The sequence below is a fragment of the Micropterus salmoides genome, unplaced genomic scaffold (genome assembly GCF_014851395.1).
Source record: "Micropterus salmoides isolate LMB-PRFRI ecotype aquatic unplaced genomic scaffold, ASM1485139v1 Ms_hic_scaffold_16, whole genome shotgun sequence".
Lineage (NCBI taxonomy): Eukaryota > Metazoa > Chordata > Actinopteri > Centrarchiformes > Centrarchidae > Micropterus > Micropterus salmoides.
The window spans coordinates 4,038,496-4,050,964 of record NW_024040707.1 but is presented as its reverse complement, the minus strand read 5'-3'; the positions used below and the strand labels follow the sequence as shown (position 1 = coordinate 4,050,964).

Genomic DNA, 12,469 nt, shown 5'->3' with positions numbered 1-12,469 from the left:
CACTTTTTTTTTTCTCTTCTATTGAGACATTTCAAAAGTCAGTTTTAAATTTGCTTGACAAGTAGATGAAAACATGGCTACTTGCATGAGTTGCAATGTGTAAGAGTTAGCAGCTCTGCCTAACCCTGTAACCCTTCAAATAAAAGTAAGCCAATGATATGCTGCTTGGCGTTCGAAGTAATACTAAGGTAAGGTTACTGCAACAGGTAGTAAGCTAGTTAGCTGGACATGCTAACATTTGCAGCTTACATTACAGCAGATAAACACCAGAGAAATGTAAAGCTTGACCATTCTGCTGTGGAGTTATGGTTGCTAAGCTATGGTTGGACAACAGCTGTACTTGCTGACCATTATCCTAGTGTTTAAAAACTCTGGAAAAATCTAGGAAGTGGACCTTACATTAAGATTATGTTTGTCAAACTGCTATTTCCACATTCAAGAATAAACTGATGCTCACTGTGTAAAATGTTGGTTTATAAAATGTCATTCATAATTTATTTCATGCGTCTAAAGTCAATGTTTCATCTGTTTCATTGCAGATCCTGGGAATTAAACAAAATAGCACAATGTACGGCGTAAAAGCGTACTGACTCAACAGAATGTTTTCAGTTTGTGATGAGAGAAGTAATCAAAAAAAACAAAAAAACAATGAAACTGTCGGAATTCCAAATCACCATATGGCCAAAAGGATTTGGACATCTGAAACTTACACTCATGCAATTGCTGACCATCTCATACCTGGCTGGCATTATGAACGCAGGTGTACACATACTTTTGGCCATAGAGTTAAATACAGTTCCTCGACCAAAAAAAAATTTTAATTCTATTTTTTATTTTTCAATAAGACTTTGATTAATATTTTTTTATTTTCTGTTTAGTCTGTTTTAATTTTATTCTACTGTAATGAATCAATTTTCACCTCATTATGATACACAAATAAACTCACCTTGCCTCGCCTTTTGTTCTGTTTCTTACATTAAAATATTAAACTCCAATCTATAGAAACTATAGTTGAGTCCCATAGCTAATAGTTCTGGGGATTTGGGGAGCCTTATTTGTATTATAGTCATTTTTACAATGTATTTAAGTGTTCTTGTTTAAACATATGTACAGTTATCTGTCCATGTGTAAAACTGTCCAAAAGATGCTCTTCCTCACTACTTCAGACATGACTGATGTTGTAAAATTCACGTTTTGTTTTACAAAAACACGATTACATTAACCCATTTAGCTGACGCTTTAATCCAAATGACTTACATTTGCTATATACACATGTCAGGTCACATGCCTCTGGAGCAATTAGGAGTTAAGCGTCTTGCTCAGGGACACATTAGTTGATGTCGCAATGGGAACTGAACCTGGATCTCCCACACCAAGGCATGTGTCTTCAATCAATATTTATATAGCACTTTTCATATAAATACATGTAACAAAGTGCTTCACACTATAGAATCATTTAAAATAGTTAAAATACTGAAAAATTAAATAAAAGCAGGTCAAGCCCAACAATCAATCCCTGCCCCACCCAAAATACAGCTCAGTTAAAAGCTTGGTTAAATAGGTATGTCTTTAGTTTGCCTTTAAACATGTCCAGATTTCCTGCTGCTCTCAGCTCAACAGGAAGGGAGTTCCACAAACGCTGGCCATAACATTGAAAGGATACCTCACCGTAGGTTTTAGTTGAGGCTTTAGGAATAATTAGAAAGCCACTACCAAAGGACCTGAGGGTTCTACTAGGTTCATAAGGTAAAAGCAAATCTGCTAAGTATTCTGGACCAATACCATTAAATAACTTATAAAGTAGTAAAAGGATTTTAAAAGCAATTCTAAAATTAACTGGAAGCCAATGCAGAGACTTTAAGATAGGGGTAATGTGTGTTCTCGTTTTGGTCTTAGTCAAAAGACGTGCAGCAGCGTTTTGAACCAGCTGCAGTTTAGAGATTTTGTTTTTCGGAAGCCCAGAAAGCAGAGAATTACAGTAATCAATCCTGGAAGTAATAAAAGCATGGATAAGTGTTTGCTTGAGAGAGAAAGGGTCGTACTCTAGCAATGTTCTTGAGATGATAAAAAGCGGTCATAGAAATAGTTCCAATATTTGACTCAAAGATAACTCCCAGGTTTTTCACCTTCTCACAGGGACTTAGTGCCAGCATTCGCAATTTCATTTTAAGTTTCTCCGTCTGAGATTCGAACCAATGACCAATACTTCTTTTTTGCCCCAACTGAGCTGCAGAAAATGTTCTGCCATCCATGACTATGTTTAGAAAAAGAAAAAAAAAAAAAAGAGCGTCTACTGGTCCTGGGTCATCAGGGGACACGGCAATGTTTAGCTGGGTGTCATCAGCATAACTGAAAATTGATGCCGTGGCTCCTGACGACGTCTCCAAGCGGCAGCATGTACAAATTAAGAAGGGTTAGGCCTCAGATTGAGCCCTTTGAGACACCACAATTCATTTTATGTCTTCTGATCGAGATTCATCAATACACAAAGAATTCTCTATCAGTGAGATATGATCGGAACCAACAGTCTTATCCACTGTTCCATCACTGGTCAAAGACGTAATTAAAAAGAAAGGGATTAACACCCCTCCTCTCTGGGGACTATCACCATATCATGTTGGAGAGGTTTGTGAGTCCCTATGAAGCAGTGTTGTCTGGATCCTGGTGCTCCTGGTAGGGTCTCCCATGGGAAAGTGGTCTCTGGGGAGGTGCCAGACTAGCACATGTGCTCCTAAATGAAAACAATTAGGAGCACACAAAACATTTTTGGAGCACTGTGAAAAAAGTTCAAGTAACAGAGTTCAAACTATTACTATTATATACATATATGAAAGTGAAGACCCTTGTATCCGGACACTCGGCCATGGAATAAAATTTTTTTATCAATCCTTTCTAAAATACTGAAACAGATGTTTTGAAAATCTGACACATTGAAAACAGCTTTTAAAACACTGATCACTCATCACAAAAAAAAAAAACAACACTTTCCTGGGATTGCTGCTTGTGTATTTTTTGAACCAGGGACTCACGATACACCAGCACCACCCACCCCACACCTAATGTAAACAAGACTTCCTAAAATCAATAATCATGTACTTGGTTTTAACATAGAGTTCAATGAAAGACTCCTTACACCATGACACATTCACTGATGACCGGCCCACTACTACAACTACAAATTAATCTCATTATACAACATTATGTTGTAAACTGATAAGTTTGTAAGTTTACAAGGAAGAAGGATATCACATTCTAAATGTGTTATGGTAAGTGGTGGTAAGGCAGGTTGGAGGACCCAAAAGCAGGACGCAAGGCAGAGGAGGTACAGTTCAACGGGAGTTTATTGAGGGAAAACAAACAAAAGGCGAGCACACTTACTGACAAAGTGGCTGGTAGCAGAGTCCAAAAAGACAAGATAATCCCAACAGAAATCCAAACTCCAGAGGAAACAAGATGTCAGGGGGTAACTCAAACAATGACCAGACAAAGGCTGAACAGAAAGACCACACATATATACCAGGGATAACGAGCAGGGCGGGAGCAACACAGGTGACAGACATGATGCTAACGAGGGAGGTAGAGAGACAGCAGGAAAACAGAGAGGCAGGCAAGCAGAGACAACAAGGGGTAACAGAGACAACACTTAGACAAGCAGACATGGAGCAGAGTGAATAACCAAGAATGCACAAGTACGACACAGGGCTGAGATGCAGAGCTAAACAGAACCAGTAAATGAACAAGGGAATACACAAGACTGAACAGGGAACACAAGACCAGGAGTAAACACAAAATATATTAACTAATGTACAGGACTAGGAACTAACTGATCAAGACTACACAGAGAAACACAGAACCAAAAACAGACTTAAACATGAAAGACATGAACACAAAAACCACATTCTTAACAAAATGTTTAGGTATTAAGTATAGTTCCTGACAGGTACAGAGTACTGGAATGAAGACTAAAAGAGTTGAATTTCTCATCAGGATTAACTTAGTCTGCCTTTGTGATACATTTCTTGCAGGAAAAAAGATTTCACATTTATAAATCACTCTCTAGTCAGGGCGTCGCACATCATGTTTTGTGTTGAAATAAGTACAGGACAGGTGCATCGAAAAAACTGAATATCGTGGAAATGTTCACTGTGAGCACCAGAACCAGACTGAGAGATTAAAGGCTCAGGAAACCTTTGCAGGTGTTTTGAGATAATTAGCTGATTAGAGCTCTTCTCAGGTCGACATTTCTGTGTTAAAAATCTTTATTCATACATTTTGCGAGACTGGAGTTTTGATTTCCATGAGCTTTAAGCCATAAAGATCAAAATTAAAACAAAAAAAAAAGGCTTGGAATATTTCACGTAAAAGGTACTTTATTTGTCGCATAGCGAAATTCATCCTCTACTGATAAGGTCTTCAGCTTTTCTGAGCCTTTAGCAGGCCCGATGTTGAAGAGAACATTTATGGGAAATACTGATAAGAATAGCACTATCCACACCGAGTGAGTTGATGTTTTTTTCAGTAGGTTTGTGGTGGACAGATAGCTGTTTGACTCTGCCTCTTTTAGCCAAAACTTTCAAAGGTTAAAGATGTTTTTCTGAATTAACATTGTCCAAACTAAAACTGGACTAAACAGAACAGGCGGGACATGTTTATTTCCATGAAGTTAGGCTCTCAAGAAAATGACAGCTTCTCGCAGAATTTTGAATTCTGAGATAATAATCTCAAGAACAAACTTTTTCTTTTCTCACGAGTGCATTACGCTTATATGAAACATATCTCAACAACAAAGAAATTTTGCACAGATATTCACGATCCTTAGGGGATGAATCTTAGGGCGCTTTCACACCTGCCTCATTTAGTTCAGTTGAATCGCACTAGATTTCGTATAACCCCTTGGAGCAGTTCGTTTGGGCATGTGTGAATGCAGCAATCGCGGGTGCGTACCTAAAGCGGACCAAACAACAGAATAAGATCACCTCTTCAAGGAGGTCTTGGTAAGCTTTCAAACTCCAGTGCGGTTTACTTGTGATGTGAAAGCAAACGAACCAACTACTTGATTTTATGATAGCAGACATGTGATCTGAGCATTATTCCCAAAGCTAAGCCACTAATAAATACATCTGCATACCGCAAAATGTGTTCACCGATCTTATTGATCTGTATGAGTCATGTTTAGACTATGTTTATGAAAATCATTTGGTAACGTATACTTGTCTGTGAAGATTCTCAGTCATCCAGGTCATAGTTATCCAATGAAGGTTAAAGTCAAGGGCAACTGGACTTGGTTGAAGATACTGGAAGACGTTTCGTTCCTCATGCAAAGGACTTCTTCAGTTCTGACTGCCTGGCATCAAAACTATTTAACCTCAGTGGGGTCGTTTGCCAGGATTGTCGATACTGCTGGTTTGTTAGTGTTCCTGGCTGGCGTAACGTCGTTACAGTCGTGAGGACTACCGGTGGCCAAGACTGAACGACCATCGTTGGTATCTTCACCTGAGGCCAATAGGTTACGTTTGTTGAGATTCCTGGGAAGTGATGAAAGGGCCGCATTGTAAGTGGTGGCGTAGACCCCCTCCCTTGTTCAATGACGGCTTCTCAACCCTGGTGTAGATGCTTCCCTGACACCTCTTTCAAACCATCCATCTTCTCTGTCTAAAATGTGCACCTGGTGGTCCTCAAACGAGTGTCCTCTGTCCTTCAGATGTAAGTAGACAGCAGAGTCTTGACCTGAGGAGTTGGCCCTTCTGTGTTGAGCCATGCGTTTGTGTAGTGGTTGTTTAGTCTCCCCAATATAGGTCTGTGCATTCCTCACTGCATTGGACCGCATACACTAGATTGCTTTTCTTGTGTTTGGGTGTGCGGTCTTTGGGGTGTACCAGCATCTGTCTTAGTGTGTTCTTGGGTTTAAGAAACACAGGGATGTTATGTTTGTTTAAAATCCTCCTGAGTTTCTCTGATACTCCAGACACGTATGGAATCACAATGTTGTTACATTTGTGGCTGTTTTCACAAAGGTCCATTTAGGGTATCCACAGGCTGTAAGTGCCCCCTTCAGGTGTTTCTGTTCCTTCTCTCTGGCTGGGTGTTGTATGTATGTAGTATTTTGGTATATTGGTATGTAACATATACTTGTCAGCACAGGTATTTTCCCTGATTAATAGGTCAAAAGCTGTTAACCAAGGAGGGCAAGTAGGACTCTGTTTACCTTTCAGTTTATTTAGTCCATACAACATCTGTGATACCACAGTAGCGTTGTGGTGGCAGCCCGGCTGACGGTGAGTGTCCTGTTTTTTTCTCCTTTTTATCAGTTTTTCTGCTTTTTCCTTGGTTTTCTGTTCTCTGCCTGCCTCCCTGTGTTTTCTCCCCTGTGTGCTCTCTCTCCCTCTGCTTCTGAGCCCAGCCAACTACCTGCACCTGCATTTCATCAGCCACCTCGTCAGCCTGCCACACCTGCCAGTAATCAACCTCATCCCTGCCTGTATTTCAACCCCAGTTCTCCACACCATTGTTGCTCCATACCCGGTACACTCACCCTCGTCCTCTGTTCGGCTGGGCTCATCCACCCGCACACTCCTCCTCGGACTTCTCTCACGGCGTCCTCCCTGTTCCCCTGCCTCTCCTCGCTTCCTCGGCCCCTGTGTTCCCCGGCTCCCTGTCTCCTTGCTTCCCCGACGTCCTCCTCTCCCTCCACTCCAGTCCCTCTCACCCTTCTTCCCTCAATAAACCTCCTTCCCTCAGAGTGCTGCATTTGGGTCCTCTCTGTCCACACCACACAATCCCATAACAAGTAGGTTATAAGGCCCGACTATTTAATGTACATGTCCTGTTTTTATGTCATTATTCATAACGGTCTATGTGGTTGATCTGCGGTCTAAAATAACTAATCATGCTTATAATAAGTTATTTCTTTGTGAGCTCTTTGCGATACAGATCAGAAGCATTCAAGTGTTGCATAAACTTAAGTCTCTGGAATTTCCCTGCGTGGGTCCTGATGATGCAGGAGCTGTCCAATCAACAAGTTACCTGTAAGTCTGTGTAACGTCATGGTTACTTCTCTTGGTTCGTTTGTAAAACTGCAGTGTGAACATGAACCGGACCGGAACTAAAATGCAACAGTGTATAATTTGTTTCACTTGTTCCGGACCAAATGAACTGAACTACAGGTGTGAAATCACCCTGAACGACTTAGGTGATTGGTTGACTTTTCCTCTGGCGCCACATGAGGTAGACATTTTGGTTCAGAGTGAAATGTGTTGACAAGTAGTGGATGGGTTGCCATGAAATTTGATCCACACTTTCATGGTCACCTCAGTTTGTAATTGTAATAACTCTGATCGTTGTCAGTCCTTTGGTTTGAGACTACATACCCCCCCAAACTGACAATCCACCTCAGCTGCACTTAAAGATTTTAAAGACTTAGCATTGCACTTTTATAACATTATCAATGTAGCTGAACTAGATATAAATATATTTTTTCTCCATACTTCCTTGTCTTAGACAACAGCGCTAAAATGTTAAACTAAGATGTTTAACATGCTGTACACGTGTTTTACATTAATCACCACAGGCTTCACTTAAACCAAAGAAAACAGAGAACTGAACCATCAAATTTCAGTTCCTCCCTTGTTTGTTCTCAGGCATATTGTTGTAAGAAGTAATTTATTCTGAGATGATTCATGTTTCACGTCTTGGTATTTTATTATCTGTAGCCATCTAAAGTTTTCTCCTTCGGTCTGCTGCAACTGACAAGGAACTCATTCCGGATTTTTCATTAGTGACTTGTTTGCACAGAGAGAGGCAGGTCTTTCCCCTCAACACAATAAATAGCAGGTGTGTGTTTCACTGCAATCACTTCAACTCAGACCAGAACTTCTGACACCATGCTCTGCTCCAGACTCTGCGCCACACTGTGTAAGTACACAACTAAATACTACAAGGTAGATTTATTAAGTTGTGGTTCCCTTTACACTACTCACAAAAGAAACATTATCTAGAAATATTACATACTGTAGATGAGTGGATAAATAACAAGTCACTCAAAAAAATAACTGTTTTGCATGGTGCATGCCGAGGATGAATTTAGGAGACTCACAGAAGAAGCTGCTCTGTAGTCTGGCTGACAGCAGATACTTCTGTATCTCTTGCCAGACGGCAGCAGGATGAACAGGCTGTGGCTGGTGGGTTCTGTCTTTTAGTATCTATTGGGCTTTGCGCAGGGCTGCACGATTATGGCCAAAATGATAATCTTCTAGCAGCAAAATATAAATAACATTTTACCTGGAAAGTCCACTGAATCCGGCTACTGCTGCCACACGGTTTTGTCCCGTCCTATGCACAGCGTTAACGTCCTCTGGAAAACGTCTCAGATGCATTTCAGGAGCTGAGCACGTTGTTGGCTTGTTGTTATTTTGTCCTTTTTGTGCTTCTACATATGGCTTCTACTCTGCTAACCAGCAACGGCATCTCTGCAACCTCGGTTTTGTTCAGTTGTCTGCACGGCTGCATATGTCACAGGGAGCATTTCAGGATCAGAGCGTTTTGCCCGCGTCATTTTGATTTGGTAATCAGCGCTTGCTTTTTCTGCTTCTTTTAGATGAGATGTAGATAAATGTTTCTTTTAGGTCTGTTTTAACCCCTTAACGGTGATTGTTGCAAATTCGTATCACACCTCTTCCTTTCAGACTGCAGCTGAGAAAGCATATGTATTCCCCCAGTGCCTGTTTGCGCATATTCAATACATAGCCTGGGAACCTTTTGCAAGCACTGTTTTTTTGTTTATGCCTGTTGTCGCTAATTTGCATCATATCTAATTTATTTGTAATTTTTTTTCTTCAGGCATCAAGGGGTTAACTGTTTTTTTTGTTGATTTATGATCGGGTGTATGCACAGGGTGTTTTACTTTGAAAATTGACCAGATTCTCTATGCCTTTCTGTGTCTGGCTTCCTGCCCAGTTCGATTTGCTCTGTGCAGCTCGACGTGGTTTCCGTCAAAAATACACTGGTGTATTCTTCGTGGAGCTGAGCCGAGAGCTGCATCTGGCACACGCTACATCTGATGGACCCAAGGAGCAGCTGACTAATGCGGACTCGTGGGCTTTGCTGTCTACTCTGTACTGTAGCAGCAGGAGGGTGCACGTGCAGCCAAATTGCCCGCTTGGCTATAAGTTTAGGATTTGATGTGCAGCAGAGTTTTCCATGAGCAGAGCAGCATTTTAAACGGCGATATAGCTGCGATCATATTCATTTAATTGTGAGAAGCTAAAATCGTAATTGCGATCAATATTCGATTAATTGTGCAGCCCTAGCTCTGCGCAGACACTTCAGCTCACCAAGATTTAATTGATATGAACATAGGATTGGCATATATAAGCTTTAAGTCAGCCTAAGACTTTTCAGTCACTATGTACTGTTTGCGTTGACACTAATAGGTGTACAATTATTGTTTTATGATGATAACCGAATAAACAAACAAAAAAACTCTGGCTGTTCAGTCATTAACATAATAGGTTGTTAATGAAATCAGTTGGGTCCAGATGCTATGCAGCTAATAAAACAAAGCAAATGTTACACTGGAGGAGGATAAACAGCAACTGTTAATCTTGTGAATGGTTTATAAGGCATCTATAAAGAACTGATAAATGATTTATTATCCATTACTAAAGCCCTTAGTATCAAACAAACCATTTTATTAATGGTGACTTAGAAACTGAAGTCAGATTGTCTAGAAATATGTTACTACAGACAGGTATTGATTGTTTACTTAAAGTTCAATTGACAGATTTATGATTAACTCCCAGAACACTGTAAAACTGGATTTACACAGAAGTTACAAGACTAATACACTTTATAAATATGTTTTTCTCTTCCAGTGCTGGCAGCAATGTGTTTGCTTATGAGAGCAGGTAAATTTTGTTTGAATTTACATGAGTCAGAAGCTATACATATTGTTGTGTGATTAGTACTCAAATAGCAAATTAACTGTTAATTCTCACACACTGACTTTTTTGCTCTTTGTCCACTCGTTTCTGCCTTCTTTATTCTCTTCACCAATCCTTCATCTTTCTGCCTCTATCACATGCTCATCCTGCTCCTCTGCCAAGGACAGAAACGTACAACAGGACTGATATTACAGCCTTACAAATACCATCAAACAAACCACTTGACGTTAGTGATGCAAATATCCTCCCAGACGCTACAAATGAGGCTTGAAATAGATGAAGCAGCACTGATCATGCTTGCATTAGCTGTTCGCAGCTGTTTCATTCATGCTCATTTGCTCTTTCACCAGCTATGTGGCTGTCAGCTGACTAGTAACATCCAGTCATATTCAGGCGGTGCAGCCATCATAACCCGACGCTATTAAAGGCCGTTAACATTAAAATGTTGAAATTAATTTCAATAGACTCATTGTAATCACTGGATTCACTCCGGGGCAAAATACATAAATATAAAAATATATACAGTAGTTTTCAATAAACTGTTAACTTATAGAAAGCTGAAGGCCTGACATCACTTCCTGTTTAGCCTCTCCACTAGCTTCTCTAACTCAATGCAATCTTTCATTAAGCATTTCTTTCATCACTCTATCTGAAAAAATAATCGGACGGATCAGCTCCACTCTAGCATATTAGAAATTGAATCCTTTATTATTTCAACAACATTAAACAACAATTAGTAATTACTAATTACTACTTTAGCAAAAACATTGCAATTTGGTTTTGTCCTTATCAACGCTCTTTTCTAGAGTCCATCTTTTTAACTGTAATCTCAGCTGTTGGAAAAACTTTTAGAGCATTTGACTTACTAATCAACTCACCTGACCGTGACTCACACTACCTCCACTAAAATACTCGTACATTGTCAGTTACCTCGTCTTTGGACTGAGTGCGTACACTGTGCTTGAGTTCTAAAGTTAGAAATCACTAGAAGCTCACAGTTTTTCAGTGACTTGCTGCATCGGCTCATTCACAAGAAGGCAAAGAGGACAGTCACACTCGCAAAGTTAAGCTGGCAGCCTCTTTATGGCCCAATTATTAAACCAATTAAAATGCAAAACTTTTTAAAATATTTGTTATTTTACTCCTCTAGTCCTAGACAGTGGCTTTGATCAGTCACATTATTAATAAAAAAATATTTGCTATAATCTTGGACTTTGTTACAAAAAGCAGATTTTTCTACTTTAGTGGGCAAAGACATGATTTTTGCAGGTTGGTAAATGTAAACAAAAGCGTAAACAAAATTCAACACGGCGTGACAACAACTTCATCTTCTCTATTTTATAAATAAACACCAATATAGCATTTTTTTTTAAACTACTGTCCTTATCTAAACAAAGAAAAACAACATTGTGCTGAGAAAGTCTCTGCTTGAAGAATGGATTTTCTTGCTCCCTATAAACTGTTCCACAACAAAGACATAGTTTACAGACCGTTATAGGACAGGAGTCAAGGAGTTACCTTCTGAATAAACTCATAAGACAGAGCTAACAAGCTAGCGGCTGTCAGCAAGCTCAGAACTCTTTAAATGCTTCGATAATTCTTTATTGGATCAAATGTTCATCCTGAGAACAAAATGCCTGGAGGAAAGATAAAGATTTCGTGACTGACTGCTGCTTGTGTGTTCCAGGGTGGCTTAGTGGTTAGCTTGTAAGTTATTGTAGTTTATCCACTAGCTTCTAGAGCCTCATCATTTTGTGAAGATGCACTGATGATTTTCATTGTGCCGCCTTTTGGTGTGACGGGAACTTTTTTCTGCCATTTTATTCATACCAACACTGTTTCTAAACAAATGTTTATAGGAAACTTAATTGGATCTTTTTGGTTGTTGTTCCACAACAACTATGTGTTTATTCCAATATGCACGAATTATTAAACAAACTTTTCATTCTAGGATTTTCCAGAGCTGAACAGGCCACAGAGAGAGTGATCACCTGTGATGATGCCTACAACGTCCAACGCCTGAGCTGTGGTATGGCTGAACTCTGCCTAAACCTAAGTCAGCGACTGTATGCATGTCGACCAACTATGTGCTGACAGCCGATGTGCTAGCAGCTAGGTTTAGCCTCCTTTGTGTTGCTACATTATTAGATTGTTGTCATCACTGTTGTCAGAAATTAAAAATGTACTGCTGAATAAGGTTTTAAGTATATTCCTATTTCGTCGTAGTGAACAGTTTCATCTCCAGTGATTTAAAAAAACATTTTGGTATCTTGATTTATAAGATTTAGTTAGATCATTTTGAATAGGCACATTTGCCTTCTTTGACAGGACCACTTTTAAGCATGTGCAGAACGGATCCAGCAGTTCCCTTAACCGACATTCCCTGAGCACGGAGCAGGGAGTACTGTTTATGTACACTGTGGATAGGAACGCAGCCATTGTCAGTTTCAGTATTTTTCATCTGACAGTAGGCCTACAGAAAAATAAAAAAATTTCATCTCATCCTGTAAGTCTTTCTCTATTGTAGTTCT

At 39.8% G+C, this 12,469-nt stretch overlaps 1 protein-coding gene and 1 long non-coding RNA gene across 2 annotated transcripts in view; one reads left to right on the top strand and one right to left on the bottom strand.

Annotated features, from left to right (window-relative positions):
* LOC119905069 (rhamnose-binding lectin-like) overlaps positions 1 to 12,469 on the top strand; it is a 36,377-nt gene that overhangs the window by 9,619 nt on the left and 14,289 nt on the right. The gene's annotated exons all lie outside the window — the stretch shown is intronic.
* On the bottom strand, positions 2,265 to 3,509 carry LOC119905034. Its single transcript, XR_005444776.1, has 2 exons — positions 3,379 to 3,509; positions 2,265 to 2,731 (listed from the first exon to the last, which is right to left on the bottom strand). It is a non-coding gene; the product is annotated as an uncharacterized LOC119905034 (long non-coding RNA).